This window comes from Nerophis ophidion, linkage group LG19, assembly GCF_033978795.1.
Source record: "Nerophis ophidion isolate RoL-2023_Sa linkage group LG19, RoL_Noph_v1.0, whole genome shotgun sequence".
Taxonomy (NCBI): domain Eukaryota; kingdom Metazoa; phylum Chordata; class Actinopteri; order Syngnathiformes; family Syngnathidae; genus Nerophis; species Nerophis ophidion.
The window spans coordinates 6186644-6207003 of record NC_084629.1 but is presented as its reverse complement, the minus strand read 5'-3'; the positions used below and the strand labels follow the sequence as shown (position 1 = coordinate 6207003).

Sequence of the window (20360 nt, the reverse complement as noted above, 5' to 3'; positions counted from 1 at the left end):
CGGGTACACGTGGCGGGTCTCTCCCTTAGAGATAGGGTGAGGAGCTCAAACTAAAGCTGCCTCTCCTCCACATCGGGAGGAGCCAGATTGGGTGGTTCGGGAATCTGGTCAGGATGCCACCCGAACGCATCCCTAGGGAGGTGTTTTGGGAACATCTGACCGGTAGGAGGCTATGGGGTAGACCCAGGACACGTTCGGAAGACTATGTCTCCCGGCTGGCCTGGGAACGCTTCGGGATCCTCCGCGAGGAGCTGGACAAAGTGGCTGGGGAGAGGGAAGTCTGGGCTTCTCTGCTTAGGCCGCTGCCCCCGCGACCCAACCTCGGTTAAGCGGAAGAAGATGGATGGATGGATGACCATACAAAGCCCACAGTGACGGATGGATGGATGGATTTTATTTTCATTGCAAAAGTACAAATATATTTCATTTTCAGCACAGATTCAGTCAAGATTAGACAAACAAACATTGTACATGATTACAGAACATGAATGCTGATGTCGTAAAAGGTGGGGAAAAGGTAGACCCTGGGGGAGGATGAGTTAAAAAAAAAAAAAATCGATCTCAGACTGGGCTCCTATTGGGGGGCCCCGGTCTGGAGCGAGAAAAATAAACTTCATAGGAAAGCATATCTACATATTACAACATACAACTGGAGACTTGCAACGAGGCGAAAGGGAGCGGGTATCCGGCCCGAAAAATATAGAGAAGACAAAACATAGAAAGCAAGCGGGGGGAAGACCGTGAAGGGAGGCGGGAGAAAAGTAAGGTCACATATGTACCATGTAATTAAAAAAAGGTACTTTTTTGAAAATAAATGTAATAAATAAATATTATTTTGTAGAATTTAAAACAATAAATCCTGTGGAAACTACACAAGAATGTAACATTTAGTAACATATGACATGGACTTTGTCTACTTGTGCTTTGTGGACTTGGAGAAGGCTTTCGACCATGTCCCTCAGCAAGTCCTGTGGGGAGTGCTCAGAGAGTATGTGGTATCGGACTGTCTTATTGTGGCGGTCCGCTCCCTGTATGATCAGTGTCAGAGCTTGGTCCGCATTGCTGGCAGTAAGTCGGACACGTTTCCAGTGAGGGTTGGACTCCGCCAAGGCTGTCCTTTGTCACCGATTCTGTTCATAACTTTCATGGACAAAATTTCTAGGCGCAGTCAGGGCGTTGAGGGGATCCGGTTTGGTGGCTGCAGAATTAGATCTCTGCCTTTTGCAGATGTGGTCCTGATGGCTTCATCTGGCCAGGATCTTCAGCTCTCACTGGATCGGTTCGCAGCCGAGTGTGAAGCGACTGGGATGAGAATCAGCACCTCCAAGTCTGAGTCCTTGGTTCTCGCCCGGAAAAGGGTGGAGTGCCATCTCCGGGTTGGGGAGGACACCCTGCCCCAAGTGGAGGAGTTCAAGTACCTAGGAGTCTTGTTCACAAGTGAGGGAAGAGTGGATCTTGAGATCGACAGGCGTCTTCAGTAATGCTGACACTGTACTGTATCTATCCGTTGTGGTGAAGAAAAAGCTGAGCCGGAAGGCAAAGCTCTCAATTTACCGGTCAATCTACATTCCCATCCTCACCTATGGTCATGAGCTTTGGGTTGTGACCGAAAGGATAAGATCACGGGTACAAGCGGCTGAAATGAGTTTCCTCCGCCGTGTGGCGGGGCTCTCCCTTAGAGATAGGGTGAGAAGCCCTACCATCCGGGAGGAACTCAAAGTAAAGCCGCTACGCCTCCACATCGAGAGGAGCCAGATGAGGTGGTTTGGGTATCTGGTCAGAATGCCACCCAAATGCCTCCCTAAGGAGGTTTTTAGGGTACGTCCGACCGGTAGGAGGCCACGGAGGAGACTCAGGACACGTTGGGAAGACTATGTCTCTCGGCTGGCCTGGGAACGCCTCAGGATCCCCCGGGAAGAGCTGGACGAAGTGGCTGGGGAGACTGAAGTCTGGGCTTCTCTGCTTAGGCTGCTGCCCCCGTGACCCGACCTCGGATAAGCATAAGAAGATGGATGGATGGATGGATGGACATGAACTTATTCTATGCACAGTGATGTAGATAAGCTACGTAGCTGAACAACATTTTCCAGTAGCTTAGCGTCCTTTTTTAACTAGTAGCTTTTCCTGTAGCCTAGTTACTTTTAGACCTACGTTGCTAGGTAGCTTACATTAAAGCTACAAGCTACAAAGACAGAAAATGAACTTCAAATCCAGCCCCACCAAAAATATGGGGAAAATAAAATGACCTGGGTGACTGAGAACATCCATACATACGGATAAAATCCATGATGATTGGTTGGTGTTCGTGTGATGAGTCACAATTGGCTAAGCATTACGGACTGAACAATCAGAGGCATAATAAGGCAGGTCGTCGAAACTAGCAAGCAAAATCATAACAAGGCTAGGGAGTCAGAGACAGAGGGACGCTTCAAGCAGACGACTCCAAAAAATATATATACCGTAAAATGGCAGAGTATCTCTCTCCCGCAGTTTAGATTTTTCCTTTAGTGATGAAGATGACGAGCTGAAAACCCAAATGCATGTCAATCAATCAATCAATCAATCAATGTTTATTTATATAGCCCCAAATCACAAATGTCTCAAAGGACTGCACAAATCATTACGACTACAACATCCTCGGAAGAACCCACAAAATGTCTTTGGTCATATTTAGACAAACGTATGCATTTAGAGAAAACAATGTCCAAAACCTTAGTTTTTAGTTGTGTATATATATATATATATATATTGGGTTCGCGGGGGGCGCTGGGGCCTATCTCAGCTACAATTGGGCAGAAGGCGGGGTACACCCTGGACAAGTCGCCACCTCATCGCAGGGCTATATGTATATATATATATATACACATATATATATACCCATATATATATACATATACACATAAATATATATATACATATATCTACACACATATCCATCCATCCATCCATCCATTTCCTACCGCTTATTCCCTTTGGGGTCGCAGGGGGCGCTGGTGCCTATCTCAGCTACAATCGGGCGAAGGCGGGATAAACCCTGGACAAGTCGCTACCTCATCGCAGGGCCAACACAGATAGACAGACAACATTCACACTCACATTCACACACTAGGGCCAATTTAGTGTTGCCAATCAACCTATCCCCAGGTGCATGTCTTTAAAGGTATATATACATACATATATATATATATATATATATATATATATATATATATATATGTGTATATGTATATGTATATATGTATATGTATATATTTATATATATGTATATATGTTTTTTTTGTATATATTGTATACATATGTATATATATACATAGATATATATATATAGCTATGTATATATATGTATATAAAAATATATATATATATACACATATATATGATGTATATATATATATATTTAAAGCCTTTAAATCGACTCCCGTTTTAGACCAGTTGATCTGCCATTTCTTTTCTTTTTCTTCTATGTCTCACTCTCCTTTGTGGAGGGAGTCCGGTCCGATCCGGTGGCCATGTACTGCTCGCCTGTGTATCGGCTGGGGACATCTCTGCGCTGCTGATCCGCCTCTGCTTGGGATGGTTTCCTGCTGGCTCCGCTGTGAACGGGACTCTCGCTGCTGTGTTGGATCCGCTTTGGACTGGACTCTCGCGACTGTGTTGGATCCATTATGGATTGATCTTTCACAGTATCATGTTAGACCCGCTCGACATCCATTGCTTTCCTCCTCTCCAAGGTTCTCATAGTCATCATTGTCACCGACGTCCCACTGGGTGTGAGTTTTCCTTGCCCTTATGTGGGCGTACCGAGGATGTCGTAGTGGTTTGTGCAGCCCTTTGAGACACTAGTGATTTAGGGCTATACAAGTAAACATTGATTGATTGATTTATATATATATATATATATATACATAGCTATATATATATATATATGTATACAATATATACAAAAAATATATATATATACACATAACTATATATATATATATATATATATATATATGTATATATATATATACATAACTATAGCAAATGGAATTACTATGACAGTAAAGACTTGCATCACAAACACATTTCTTCAAAAGACCGGGGGTGTAATAAAACATTCAAAAAGGAGCTTTAAAAGTGAACATCTGCAGTGCAATAAGATGCACTCAGCGACACAGGTGTAGGCTAATTCAGCAGCCTACAGTGTGCCGATCAACGCGCACATTTCGGTGCTCAAGGCCACACAGTCGGCGCTGTATGACACAAGTTAAATTAATGGATCTTTAAAAGGTTTTGCATGTATTTTTTCCCCCAAATGAGAAAATCTCTTGTCGCCTTTTTATCAAAGCTCTTCATATTTCAGTGAGGTGGAATGGCGCGCAGCACATTTGCGAGGCAGAACTAATGCCACATAAATCTCAAGTAATGAGAGGGCCCTGGGGACGTCATCTAAATGAAGATTTTACACCAATTTCAACATGCCTGCAATTTGACTCCCGCCTTAAGTGCATTTGTTTAACAGGTGCTCGAAGACGCCAGGCTGCAAAGTGTCGCGATGTCGGCTTTATTAATTTATGGCGCGCAAGTGGGCGGAGGCGTATGAAGAGGGGGAAAAAAAAGGGGGGGAGTTGACAAACATTGATCTAAAGGTTGAGAGTGGGATGATTCCGCCATTGAAGCAATGCACTTGCGCTTCATTTGCAAACTAATGATTCCGAACCCTCACAATCTGTTTGAGGTCAGCTCCTGTGTATTTTGGATACGCTTGGCTATTAGCATCACTGAATGCTTCAGATGTGTCAAACCTGCCCCCCCCCTTCAGTGATAGTCACCTTTAATTTCCCTGCAGGCCTCCGAGGGGGACAAATTCAACTAAAATCACAAGCTGTTTTGTTGGCAATCCTTTGTGGCCTATAATGAATCTAATGAATATAAAGAGAAGCCAGGGGAGAGAAAGAAAGAGGGGGGGGCTGCTGGGGGTCAACGGGATAGAGGCGAATACATTTCAACCACCGCTGTGTTGCTTTTACTTGACGATTTGTGACCCTCAACAATGGCACAATGGCCAGTGTTTTTGTACTCTTAATTTGCCTTTGTGTTTCGGGCTTCATCTCTTTCACCCCCAAGCACTGAAAGTCGTCAGTCCAGAGGGAGGGGGTTAAAAAAAAAAAAAAAAAAAAAGGGCTGACCGCACGGTCCATCGGACAAAAGAGGGAGGTTTAAGATGAATCCCTATCAGGCAGAAAGGGAAAGGGACTCAGGCCCTGTTAGCACTAAGGTTATCCACCTAACCTTATCTGTGTCCACACACAACAATGCCACCGTTTAAGACCCCCGCCCCCCCTTCATTTGCCAGCGCAACAGTACTTAGTACGCATGAATTGATTAACGTGGACCTGGACTTGAACAATTTGAAAGACTAATGCGGGTGTTACCATTTAGTGCTCAATTGTTCGGAATATGTACGGTATAAGGCCGAACTATGAAAAAAAACTGCGACTTATAGGCCGAAAAATATGGTACTTTGTTTTAGCAATCGAGAATATTTTGGTTGTTTTTATCCTTCTTAATGGGGACATTGTTGATTGTCATGTCATGTTCGGATGTACATTGTGGACGCCGTCTTTCCTCCACAGTAAGTCTTTGCTGTCGTCCAGCATTCTGCTTTTGTTTACTTTGTAGCCAGTTCAGTTCTAGGTTTGTTCTGCATAGCCTTCCCTAACTTTCATTGCCTTTTCTTAAGGGCACTCACCTTTTGTTTATCTTTAGGTATTTTAGTTTAGTTTATTTTTTCATTATTTTTAGTTAAAGCATTACCATGAATTGATTAACGTGGACCCCGACTTAAACAAGTTGAAAGACTTATGCAGGTGTTACCATTTAGTGCTCAATTGTACGGAATATGTACGGTATAAGTTGCACCCCCGGCCAAACTATGGAAAAAAATTGCGACTTATAGGCCGAAAAATATGGTACTTTGTTTTAGCAATCAAGAATATTTTGGTTGTTTTTATCCTTCTTAATGGGGACATTGTTGATTGTCATGTCATGTTTGAATGTACAGTAAGTTTTTGCTGTCGTCCAGCATTCTGCTTTTTTTTACTTTGTAGCCAGTTCAGTTTTAGGTTTGTTCTGCATAGCCTTCCCTAACTTTCATTGCCTTTTCTTAAGGGCACTCACCTTTTTTTTAATTTTTAGGTATTTTAGTTTAGTTTATTTTTTGATTATTTTTAGTTAAAGCATTAGTTAAAGCATTACCATGAATTTCATTAACGTGGACCCCGACTTAAACAAGTTGAAAGACTTATGCGGGTGTTACCATTTAGTGCTCAATTGTACGGAATATGTACGGTATAAGTCGCACCCCCGGCCAAACTATGAAAAAAACTGCGACTTATAGGCTGAAAAATATGGTACTTTGTTTTAGCAATCGAGAATATTTTGGTTGTTTTTATCCTTCTTAATGGGGACATTGTTGATTGTCATGTCATGTTCGAATGTACATTGTGGACGCCGTCTTTCCTCCACAGTAAGTCTTTGCTGTCGTCCAGCATTCTGCTTTTGTTTATTTTGTAGCCAGTTCAGTTTTAGGTTTGTTCTGCATCCCCTTTCCTAACTTTCATTGCCTTTTCTTAAGGGCACTCACCTTTTGTTTATTTTTAGGTATTTTAGTTTAGTTTATTTTTTGATTATTTTTAGTTAAAGCATTAGTTAAAGCATTACCATGAATTAGTTAACGTGGACCCCGACTTAAACAAGTTGAAAGACTTATGCGGGTGTTACCATTTAGTGCTCAATTGTACGGAATTTGTATGGTATAAGTCGCACCTCCCGGCCAAACTATGAAAAAAAACTGCGACTTATAGGCCGATAAATTTGGTAATTTGTTTTAGCAATCAAGAATATTTGGGTTGTTTTTATCCTTCCCTAATGGGGACATTGTTGATTATCATGTCATGTTCGAATGTACATTGTGGACGCCGTCTTTCCTCCACAGTAAGTTTTTGCTGTCGTCCAGCATTCTGCTTTTGTTTACTTTGTAGCCAGTTCAGTTTTAGGTTTGTTCTGCATAGCCTTCCCTAACTTTCATTGCTTTTTCTTAAGGGCACTCACCTTTTGTTTATCTTTAGGTATTTTAATTTAGTTTATTTTTTCATTATTTTTAGTTAAAGCATTACCATGAATTGATTAACGTGGACCCCGACTTAAACAAGTTGAAAGACTTATGCGGGTGTTACCATTTAGTGCTCAATTGTACGGAATATGTACGTTATAAGTCGCACCCCCGGCCAAACTATGGAAAAAATTGCGACTTATAGGCCGAAAAATATGGTACTTTGTTTTAGCAATCGAGAATATTTTGGTTGTTTTTATCCTTCTTAATGGGGACATTGTTGATTGTCATGTCATGTTCGAATGTACATTGTGGACGCCGTCTTTCCTCCAGAGTAAGTCTTTGCTGTCGTCCAGCATTCTGCTTTTGTTTACTTTGTAGCCAGTTCAGTTTTGGGTTTGTTCTGCATAGCCTTCCCTAACTTTCATTGCCTTTTCTTAAGGGCACTCACCTTTTGTTTATTTTTAGGTATTTTAGTTTAGTTTATTTTTTGATTATTTTTAGTTAAAGCATTAGTTAAATCATTACCATGAATTAATTAACGTGGACCCCGACTTAAACAAGTTGAAAGACTTATGCGGGTGTTACAATTTAGTGCTCAATTGTACGGAATATGTACGGTATAAGTCGCACCTCCCGGCCAAACCATGAAAAAAAACTGCGACTTATAGGCTGAAAAATATGGTACTTTGTTTTAGCAATCGAGAATATTTTGGTTGTTTTTATCCTTCTTAATGGGGACATTGTTGATTGTCATGTCATGTTCGAATGTACATTGTGGACGCCGTCTTTCCTCCACAGTAAGTTTTTGCTGTCGTCCAGCATTCTGCTTTTGTTTACTTTGTAGCCAGTTCAGTTTTAGGTTTGTTCTGCATACCCTTTCCTAACTTTCATTGCTTTTTCTTAAGGGCACTCACCTTTTGTTTATCTTTAGTTATTTTAGTTTAGTTTATATTTTCATTATTTTTAGTTAAAGCATTAGTTAAAGCATTACCATGAATTGATTAACGCTGACCCCGACTTAAACAAGTTGAAAGACTTATGCGGGTGTTACAATTTAGTGCTCAATTGTACGGAATATGTACGGTATAAGTCGCACCCCCGGCCAAACTAGGAAAAAAACTGCGACTTATAGGCTGAAAAATATGGTACTTTGTTTTAGCAATCAAGAATATTTTGGTTGTTTTTATCCTTCTTAAATGGGGACATTGTTGATTGTCATGTCATGTTCGAATGTACATTGTGGACGCCGTCTTTCCTCCACAGTAAGTCTTTGCTGTCGTCCAGCATTCTGCTTTTGTTTACTTTGTAGCCAGTTCAGTTCTAGGTTTGTTCTGCATAGCCTTCCCTAACTTTCATTGCCTTTTCTTAAGGGCACTCACCTTTTGTTTATCTTTAGGTATTTTAATTTAGTTTATTTTTTCATTATTTTTAGTTAAAGCATTACCATGAATTGATTAATGTGGACCCCGACTTAAACAAGTTGAAAGACTTATGCGGGTGTTACCATTTAGTGCTCAATTGTACGGAATATGTACGGTATAAGTCGCACCCCCGGCCAAACTATTAAAAAAAACTGCGACTTATAGGCCGAAAAAATATGGTACTTTGTTTTAGCAATCGAGAATATTTTGGTTGCTTTTATCCTTCTTAATGGGGACATTGTTGATTGTCAGGTCATGTTTGAATGTACATTGTGGACGCCGTCTTTCCTCCACAGTAAGTCTTTGCTGTCGTCCAGCATTCTGCTTTTGTTTACTTTGTAGCCAGTTCAGTTTTGGGTTTGTTCTGCATAGCCTTCCCTAACTTTCATTGCCTTTTCTTAAGGGCACTCACCTTTTGTTTATTTTTAGGTATTTTAGTTTAGTTTATTTTTTGATTATTTTTAGTTAAAGCATTAGTTAAAGCATTACCATGAATTGATTAACGTGGACCCCGACTTAAACAAGTTGAAAGACTTATGCGGGTGTTACCATTTAGTGCTCAATTGTACGGAATATGTACGGTATAAGTCGCACCCCCGGCCAAACTATGAAAAAAAACTGCGACTTATAGGCCGATAAATTTGGTAATTTGTTTTAGCAATCAAGAATATTTGGGTTGTTTTTATCCTTCCCTAATGGGGACATTGTTGATTGTCATGTCATGTTCGAATGTACATTGTGGACACCGTCTTTCCTCCACAGTAAGTTTTTGCTGTCGTCCAGCATTCTGCTTTTGTTTACTTTGTAGCCAGTTCAGTTTTGGGTTTGTTCTGCATAGCCTTCCCTAACTTTCATTGCATTTTCTTAAGGGCACTCACCTTTTTTTTTATTTTTAGGTATTTTAGTTTAGTTTATTTTTTGATTATTTTTAGTTAAAGCATTAGTTAAAGCATTACCATGAATTAATTAACGTGGACCCCGACTTAAACAAGTTGAAAGACTCATGCAGGTGTTACCATTTAGTGCTCAATTGTACGGAATATGTACGGTATAAGTCGCACCCCCGGCCAAACTATGAAAAAAAACTGCGACTTATAGGCCGATACATTTGGTAATTTGTTTTAGCAATCAAGAATATTTGGGTTGTTTTTATCCTTCCCTAATGGGGACATTGTTGATTGTCATGTCATGTTCGAATGTACATTGTGGACGCCGTCTTTCCTCCACAGTAAGTCTTTGCTGTCGTCCAGCATTCTGCTTTTGTTTACTTTGTAGCCAGTTCAGTTTCGGGTTTGTTCTGCATAGCCTTCCCTAACTGTCATTGCCTTTTCTTAAGGGCACTCACCTTTTGTTTATCTTTAGGTATTTTAGTTTAGTTTATTTTTTCATTATTTTTAGTTAAAGCATTACCATGAATTGATTAATGTGGACCCCGACTTAAACAAGTTGAAAGACTTATGCGGGTGTTACCATTTAGTGCTCAATTGTACGGAATATGTACGGTATAAGTCGCACCCCCGGCCAAACTAGGAAAAAAACTGCGACTTATAGGCTGAAAAATATGGTACTTTGTTTTAGCAATCAAGAATATTTTGGTTGTTTTTATCCTTCTTAATGGGGACATTGTTGATTGTCAGGTCATGTTTGAATGTACATTGTGGACGCCGTCTTTCCTCCACAGTAAGTCTTTGCTGTCGTCCAGCATTCTGCTTTTGTTTACTTTGTAGCCAGTTCAGTTTTGGGTTTGTTCTGCATAGCCTTCCCTAACTTTCATTGCCTTTTCTTAAGGGCACTCACCTTTTGTTTATTTTTAGTTATTTTAGTTTAGTTTATTTTTTCATTATTTTTAGTTAAAGCATTACCATGAATTGATTAACGTGGACCCCGACTTAAACAAGTTGAAAGACTTATGCGGGTGTTACCATTTAGTGCTCAATTGTACGGAATATGTACGGTATAAGTCGCACCTCCCGGCCAAACTATGGAAAAAAATTGCGACTTATAGGCCGAAAAATATAGTACTTTGTTTTAGCAATCGAGAATATTTTGGTTGTTTTTATCCTTCTTAATGGGGACATTGTTGATTGTCATGTCATGTTCGAATGTACATTGTGGACGCCGTCTTTCCTCCACAGTAAGTCTTTGCTGTCGTCCAGCATTCTGCTTTTGTTTACTTTGTAGCCAGTTCAGTTTTAGGTTTGTTCTGCATAGCCTTCCCTAACTTTCATTGCCTTTTCTTAAGGGCACTCACCTTTTGTTTATTTTTAGGTATTTTGGTTTAATTTATTTTTGGATTATTTTTAGGTAAAGCATTAGTTAAAGCATTACCATGAATTAGTTAACGTGGACCCCGACTTAAACAAGTTGAAAGACTCATGCAGGTGTTACCATTTAGTGCTCAATTGTACGGAATACGTACGGTATAAGTCGCACCCCCGGCCAAACTATGAAAAAAACTGCAACTTATAGGCCGAAAAATATAGTACTTTGTTTTAGCAATCAAGAATATTTTGGTTGTTTTTTTCCTTCTTAATGGGGACATTGTTGATTATCATGTCATGTTCGAATGTACATTGTGGACGCCGTCTTTCCTCCACAGTAAGTTTTTGCTGTCGTCCAGCATTCTGCTTTTGTTTACTTTGTAGCCAGTTCAGTTTTAGGTTTGTTCTGCATAGCCTTCCCTACCTGTCATTGCCTTTTCTTAAGGGCACTCACCTTTTTTTTATTTTTAGGTATTTTAGTTTAGTTTATTTTTTGATTATTTTTAGTTAAAGCATTAAGCATTTAAATGTAATATCGGAAATTATCGGTATCAGTTTCAAAAAGTAAAATTCATGACTTTTCAAAACGCCGCTGTACGGAGTGGTACACGGACGTAGGGAAAAGTAGAGAGCGCCAATAAACCTTAAAGGCACTGCCTTTGTATGCCGGCCCAGTCACATAATAGCTATGGCTTTTCACACACACGGTGAATGCATGGCATACTTGGTCAACAGCCATACTTTAAACATTGTTACAAATATGCGCCACACTGTGAACCCACACCTAATAAGAATGACAAACTCATTTCGGGAGAACATCCGCACCGTAACACAACATAAACACAACAGAACAAATACCCAGAATCCGTTGCAACACTAACTCTTCCGGGACGCTGCAATATTTTGCCTCACCTTGACTCTGCATCCAGTGGTCCCCAGGTGAGTTGAGTACGAGGCCCCTGGTTTAAAGTCATATCCAACAATTGCAACAACAACTTTTTACTGTCAACTGAGTTCCACTTTTTTAATCAATCAATCAATGTTTACTTGTATAGCCCTAAATCACTATTGTCTCAAAGGGCTGCACAAACCACAACACAAAACACTACGACATTCTCAGTAGGCCCACATAAGGGCAAGGAAAACTCACACCCAGTGGGACGTCGGTGACAATGATGACTATGAGAACCTTGGAGAGGACGAAAGCAATGGATGTCGAGCGGGTCTAACATGATACTGTGAAAGTTCAATCTAAAATGGATCCAACACAGCCGCGAGAGTCCAGTCCAAAGCGGATCCAACACAACAGCGAGAGTCCCGTTCACAGCGGAGCCAGCAGGAAACCATCCCAAGCGGAGGCGGATGAGCAGCGCAGGGATGTCCCCAGCCGATACAAAGGTAAGCGGTCCATCCTGGGTCCCGACTCTGGACAGCCAGTACGTCATCCATGGCCACCGGATCGGACCGGAACCCCTCCACAAGGGAGAGTGGGACATAGGAGAAAAAGAAAAGAAACGGCAGATCAACTGGTCTAAAAAGGGAGTCTATTTAATCATTTCTGCTGGTGGTGAGCCTCCCAATTTTTTTTCAACTCAAAAAAATGTGCTTTGGCTCCAAAAAGGCTGAAAAACACTGGTTTAAGGGGTTAAACGACTTAGTGTAGACATGGCCTCAAAGACAACAAGTAAAGAGTTGGAATTAGCCGAGGTCCCTGAAGCACTTCCTCTCCGGTCTATCGCACTGCAAACAGCACTTCCACCTCTTAAAAGCTACTGAGCATGTGCACCAGCGCCCACGAGAGGTGTTTGGCAAAGCATCAGATAAGGCGGAAAAGGCCAGAGAAGGTGGCGGAGGTGAGGGACACTCGTCAAAGTGTGCTCCTCCGGGCCCCCCTCATGGAATTAGCAGGCGTATTGTTCCCGAATATGGCCCACATTCACCTTAATGACCACCGCCTGCACTCAACATACAAAACTTTTAAAGAGCTCTTAGATAGAAAAGTTCTGTATCACTGGTCCGTGCTGGCATGCTCCCCAGTTCCCGGTAATGATTTCCTTTCATAAACATGCGCTGTGCTACCCTCCACCTGGCAGCTGCCTCTGTGCGCAGGAGATTACCATTATGAACCTTCCAATCCCGAGGATAAACATCTCTCCACTTTTGAAGTTTGCCGGCTTGAGGCATATTTGCGACTTAAGCATCCCTCCGAGGTATCACTTGCCACATCTCCTCTCATTTTACATATATTGTTCAACTTTAATGGGAGATCTAATTTGTGTTATCAGCTTACGGGGCAGTAAGTAATAATTTGCATGGCTGCCCTAAGCAAATATGCCTCCATAAGCATCCCATGGTATAGACACAAGAATGGATTAGCCTCAATATTGGCTATGCCCCGACGGTCAGTGGTTTAAAGAAGCAGAACAGATAGTTTAGTTTGGCGACAACAATCCCGCCTTCCGATGCTGCCTTTGATAAAGTAATAATAAACGGCAACAGCCAAATTACATCTGCGGATATCCTTTGACAAGGATAAAATGCTCGGTTTCAATTGACACTGTTAAAGGGGAACACTATCAATTTCAAAAGGGTTAAAAACAATAAAAATCAGTTCCCAGTGGCTTGTTGTATTTTTTGAAGTTTTTTTCCAAATTTTACCGGTTTGATTGATTGATTGATACTTTTATTAGTAGATTGCACAGTATCAATCAATCAATCAATGTTTATTTATATAGCCCCAAATCACAAATGTCTCAAAGGACTGCACAAATCATTACGACTACAACATCCTCGGAAGAACCCACAAAAGGGCAAGGAAAACTCACACCCAGGGGGCAGGGAGAATTCACATTCAGTGGGACGCCAGTGACAATGCTGACTATGAGAAACCTTGGAGAGGACCTCAGATGTGGGCAACCCCCCCCCTCTAGGGGACCGAAAGCAATGGATGTCGAGCGGGTCTAACATGATACTGTGAAAGTTCAATCCATAGTGGCTCCAAGACAGCAGTGAGAGTCCCGTCCACAGGAAACCATCTCAAGCGGATCAGCAGCGTAGAGATGTCCCCAACCGATACAGGCGAGCGGTCCATCCTGGGTCCCGACGAGCGGTCCATCCTGGGTCTCGACTCTGGACAGTCAGTACTTCATCCATGGTCATCGGACCGGACCCCCTCCACAAGGGAGGGGGGGACATAGGAGAAAGAAAAGAAGCGGCAGATCAACTTGTCTAAAAAGGAGGTCTATTTAAAGGCTAGAGTATACAGATGAGTTTTAAGATGACACTTAAATGCTTCTATATTCCGTACAATTGACCACTAAATGGTAACACCCGAATAAGTTTTTCAACTTGTTTAAGTCGGGGTCCACGTTAATCAATTCATGGTACAAATATATACTATCAACGTAATACAGTCATCACACAAGTTAATCATCATAGTATGTACATTGAATTATTCACATTATTTACAATCCGGGGGGTGGGTGGGGAGCTTTGGTTGATATCAGAACTTCAGTCATCAACAATTGCATCAACAGAGAAATGTGGACATTGAAACAGTGTAGGTCTTATTTAGTAGGATATGTACAGCCAGCAGAGAACATAGTGAGTTCAGATAGCATAAGAGCAAGTATATACATTAGAAGTACATTTGAGTTGTTTATAATCCGGGGAGATGGGATTTGAATGGAGGAGGGTATTAGTAAAGTGTTGAAGTTGCCTGGAGGTGTTGTTTTAGAGCGGTTTTGAAGGAATATAGAGATGCACTTACTTTTACACCTGTTGGGAGTGCATTCCACATTGATGTGGCATAGAAAGAGAATGAGTTAAGACCTTTGTTAGATCGGAATCTGGGTTTAACGTGGTTTGTGGAGCTCCCCCTGGTGTTGTGGTTATGGCGGTCATTTACGTTAAGGAAATAGTTTGACATGTACTTCGGTATCAAGGAGGTGTAGCGGATTTTATAGACTAGGCTCAGTGCAAGTTGTTTTACTCTGTCCTGCACCCTGAGCCAGCCCACTTTGGAGAAGTGGGTTGGATTGAGATCTGGGGTGGAGGTCTAAAAGTAACCGGATTATCTTATTCTGGGATGTTTGGAGTCTAGATTTGAGGGTTTTGGAGGTGCTGGGGTACCAGGAGGTGCAAGCGTAATCGAAGAAGGGTTGAATGAGAGTTCCCGCTAGAATCCTCAAGGTGTTTTTGTTGACCAGAGAGGAGATTCTGTAGAGGAATCTCGTTCTTTGGTTGACCTTTTTGATCACCTTGGTTGCCATTTTATCACAGGAAAGATTAGCCTCTAGAATGGAACCTAGGTAGGTGATCTCATCCTTCAATAACAATGTCACCCACTTTTATTGTGAAGTCACTGACTTCCCTAAGATTGATATGGGACCCAAATAGGATGGATTCCGTTTTACCTAAGTGTATGGATAGCTTGTTGTCAGCGAGCCAGGTGCAAATATTGAGGAGTTCAGCACTGAGGAATATCCCGGAATATCCCTAAATAAAGCTTTAATCAATCAATCAATCAATGTTTACTTATATAGCCCTAAATCACTAGTGTCTCAAAGGGCTGCACAAACCACAACACGAACCACTACGACATCCTCGGTAGGCCCACATAAGGAAAACCAATCTATCTTGATGCTGTCTTACATAGATCTACAAAGTCATCAAACGTAGAGATGTTTTCTTGAGCTTTCATTTTCTTGCCGATTGAGCCACGGAATGAATCTGCTCCCATGAACGTGTGCCCTTTCTCCAGATATTTTATCACAATCTCGGGTGGGCCCCATTCTGCGTTTGCACATTGGGCAAGAGCCGTGTACAGCGTCCAGTTTTTATTTTGACCTCCACAGTTATCTGCCCAAAAGAGTATGCAAGGGGAAGAATCAAGAACAATACATTTAATGAAGGTACTTGCAACGTCCTGGGCCAATCTTCCAAATATCCCCTCCTGCCATAATATCACATAATCAGGTTGACCGTCGGCCTCCATTCGTGCAAATGTCTCATTAAAAACAATAAGGCGACTGACAAAGAAACTCCGATTGGTCCCTTGAGATACTAGGTTTTTCTGTTGTATCTACGCGGTTATGTGGTAGTTGCTAGAACTTGCCATGCGCTTAACAGCTTACTTACGGAACAAATGACAATATCGCATACACTAATGTAAAGCATATCACCTAGGAACTCCAAAATTATTATCAGCTCAGTTTTGACCAAAATTGAGTTACTGGGTTTTGCCTTTGGACGGGATAATAATTTTAATATTTTTTTTTAACTAATGACTTTAAGGTTTTACTACTTACGTAAAAAATACTACACGGTCTAGCTCCATCCTATCTTGCCGATTGTATTGTACCATATGTCCCGGCAAGAAATCTGCGTTCAAAGGACTCCGGCTTATTAGTGATTCCCAAAGCCCAAAAAAAGTCTGCGGGCTATAGAGCGTTTTCCGTTCGGGCTCCAGTACTCTGGAATGCCCTCCCGGTAACAGTTCGAGATGCCACCTCAGTAGAAGCATTTAAGTCTCACCTTAAAACTCATTTGTATACTCTAGCCTTTAAATAGACTCCCTTTTTAGACCAGTTGATCTGCCGTTTCTTTTCTTTTTCTTCTATGTCACACTCTCCCTTGTGGAGGGTGTCCGGTCCGATCCGGTGGCCATGTACTGCTTGCCTGTGTATCGGCTGGGGACATCTCTGCGCTGCTGATCCTCCTCCGCTTGGGATGGTTTCCTGCTGGCTCCGCTGTGAACGGGACTCTCGCTGCTGTGTTGGCTCCGCTTTGGGAGTAGATTTTTCTCCATGTGGCCCCCGATCTAGGATGAGTTTGACACCCCTGCACTAAGGGCTGGGTGAGTCTGGCTGGAGTGTGTCGCCCAAGCCGTCAGCCGCCGGAGCAAAGGTGCGGCGGCCCCCTTGTCTTATCAGCGAGGCTCCAGACACTCGCGTGCGTCTTGCTTACGGTTTTTCATGGGCCACGTTTTTTGCGCATCACCAGTCAATCGTGCCGAAATAATGTGGGCTGAATATCCATTCATACAAAATATTACTTTAATTTGTTTCCACGTAAAGGAAAAAAATCTTAATTTTGATTGCTGTATTTTTTGTTCCAGTGGACCAATGTATATACAAACCCTGTTTCCATATGAGTTGGGAAATAGTGTTAGACGTAAATATAAACGAAATACGACGATGTGCAAATCCTTTTCAACCCATATTCAGTTGAATATGCTACAAAGACAACATATTTGATGTCCAAACTGATAGACTTTATTTTTTTTTTGCAAATCATAATTAACTTAGAATTTCATGGCTGCAACACGTGCCAAAGTAGTTGGGAAAGGGCATGTTCACCACTGTGTCACATCACCTCAGATTGGGAACTAATTATTGAAGCTTTGAAAGTGGAATTCTTTCCCATTCTTGTTTTATGTAGAGCTTCAGTCGTTCAACAGTCATATTTTACGCTTTATAATGCACCACACATTTTCGATGGGAGACAGGTCTGGACTGCAGGCGGGCCAGGAAAGTATCCGCACTCTTTTTTTTACAAAGCCACGCTGTTGTAACACTCGCTGAATGTGGCTTGGCATTGTCTTGCTGAAATAAGGAGGGGCGTCCATGAAAAAGACGGCGCTTACAGTACGTACCTTTCAGCATTAATGGTGCCTTCACAGATGTGTAAGTTACCCATGCCTTGGGCACTAATGCACCCCCATACCATCACAGATGCTGGCTTTTGTACTTTGCGTCGATAACAGTTTGGATGGTTCGCTTCCACTTTGGCCAGGATGACACGATTTTGAATATTTCCAAAAACAATTTGAAATGTGGACTTGTCAGACCACAGAACACTTTTCCACTTTGCATCAGTCCATCTTAGATGATCGCGGGCACAGAGAAGCGGGCGGCGTTTCTGGATGTTGTTGATATCTTTGCATAGTAGAGCTTTACAGATGTAGCGAACAACTGTATTTAATGACAGTGGTTTTCTGAAGTGTTCCTGAGCCCATGTGGTGATATCCTTTAGAGATTGATGTCGGTTTTTTATATAGTGCCGTCTGAGGGATCGAAGGTCACGGTGATTCAATGTTGTTTTCCGGCCATGCCGCTTCCGTGGAGTGATTTCTCCAGATTCTTTGAACCTTTTGATGATATTATGGACCGTAGATGTTGATCCCTTCATTTCTTGCAATTGCATTTTGAGAAACGTTGTTCTTAAACTGTTTGACTATTTGCTCACACAGTTGTGGACAAAGGGGTGTACCTCGCCCCATCCTTTCTTGTGAAAGACTGAGCATTTTTTGGGAAGCTGTTTTTATACCCAATCATGGCACCTCACCTGTTCCCAATTAGCCTGCACACCTGTGGGATGTTCCAAATAAGTGTTTGATGAGCATTCCTTAACTTCATCAGTATTTATTGCCACCTTTCCCCAATTTCTTTGTCACGTGTTGCTGGCATCAAATTCTAAAGTTAATGATTATTTGCACAAAAAAAAATGTTCATCAGTTTGAACATCAAATATGTTGTCTTTGTAGCATATTCAACTGAATATGGGTGGAAAATTATTTGCAAATCATTGTATTCGTTTATATTTACATCTAACACAATTTCCCAACTCATATGAAACGGGGTTTGTATGACATGCTGTCACATTCAGTTCAGCTGCCACTACTACACATTAAAGTCAGCGTGAATAATGACAAATAAGGAAGCAACACCACACAGATATATTACCTCCTCAAAAGTTCCTGAACACAACCTTACTCATAACGAGTCACAACAGCATTTTATCAACCGTCATCCTTGCGATCCAATAATGCATAGGCCAATATTAATCCACTCAAAAAAGTGAAAAATTGAGGTATAATATGATAATCCATAAAGTTGCTTCGAAGCAATGTAGCATCCACTGACAGTCCCTGGTTGCCATCTGGTGTCACTCCAATGCGGCATTTAAAGACATCCTGTTTAAATGTGTTTCAGGTTGTTCTGTCTCTTGCTTACAATGATCAAGCATTAAACTCACTGAGTGTGTTTATTCAAATAATACACACTACACACACACACACACACACACACACACACCCACATACGCCGGTAACTGTCAACACTGAATATGGCTTCCGGTCCGTCGCTCAAATACGTCTGTGTGCACAAATAAAAATTCCTATTGTTACAAAATGCACACCCAACATAACATGCTAATTGATTGTATTGATTTATATGATAACTTTGATCTGTTATATCATGTAAAAGGTCTATGTTTTGCACATGCATGCCATACATAAATATTTCGAGCTGAGTGTAATGAATAAAAACAGAGTAATGGTTCTCTGTGTTATTTACTGTTACGACTCGGAGTAAGGAGAGGACCCAGATGCAGAGAAGAAGTTTAAAAAAAAATAAAGGTTTTATTTTGAAACAACTTTTTACCTCCAATGCAAAAAGTTTTTCACAAGAATAATCAACACGCGGAAAAATAATTCCGAGGATAAACAATTAACTTAAAATCACTCCACAAAAATAAGGAGGAATACTAATCTAAGGAAATTCTAACAAAAAAAAGAATATTAATAAGAATAAACGAAAAGTGCTCCAACAGGAGGAAAAAACACCAAAACGACCTATATATAAACACTAACTATAAATAACAAAAAAATCACTCAATCAATGAGGCAATAAATTCGAAATTTGGAAAAACAAAAACTCACCAATTAGGAAGACGAAGGATAACCAAGGACGCTCGAAGGAGGAAAAAGTAAACTCTAAATTACAGCAAAAACTAGGAAAACAGGAGCAAGACAAGGAGCTAATCAGTATTTGGACATGGACGCTAGAAAGGCACGATAGATGAGAAGATCTGGCAAAGGACAAACGGAGAAGTGAGCTTAAATAGGATGTGGGAGTGATGGGGAACAGGTGGAAACAATCAGGAATCAGGGATGACGTCAGACTGGTGACACAAGAGGGTTAGCTTTTCAAAATAAAACACGTAAATCACAAGACGGAAAAACCAAGACAAGACTTCCTTCACCATGGATGAAGTACTGGCTGTCCAGAGTCGGGACCCAGGATGGACTGCTCGCCTGTGTATCGGTTTGGGACATCTCTACGATGCTGATCCGACTCCGCTTGGGATGGTTTCCTGTGGACGGGACTCTCGCTGCTGTCTTGGATCCGCTTTGAACTGAACTCTCGGGGCTGTGTTGGAGCCACTATGGATTGAACTTTCACAGTATCATGTTAGACCCGCTCGACATCCATTGCTTTCGGTCCCCTAGAGGGGGGGGGTTGCCCACATCTGAGGTCCTCTCCAAGGTTTCTCATAGTCATCATTGTCACTGGCGTCCCACTGGATGTGAGTTCTCCATGCCCACTGGGTGTGAGTTTTCCTTGCCCTTATGTGGGTTCTTCCGAGGATGTCGTAGTCGTAGTGGTTTGTACAGTCCTTTGAGACATTTGTGATTTAGGGCTATACAAATAAACATTGATTGATTGATTGATTGATTGGTTTCGGATTGATACCCAAATTTGTGGTATCATTCAAAACTAATGTAAAATATCAAAC

General features: G+C 41.4%; 1 long non-coding RNA gene across 1 annotated transcript in view; it reads left to right on the top strand.

The window, feature by feature from the left end:
* Positions 1–20360, top strand: part of LOC133537914 (uncharacterized) — a 275398-nt gene that overhangs the window by 113608 nt on the left and 141430 nt on the right. The gene's annotated exons all lie outside the window — the stretch shown is intronic.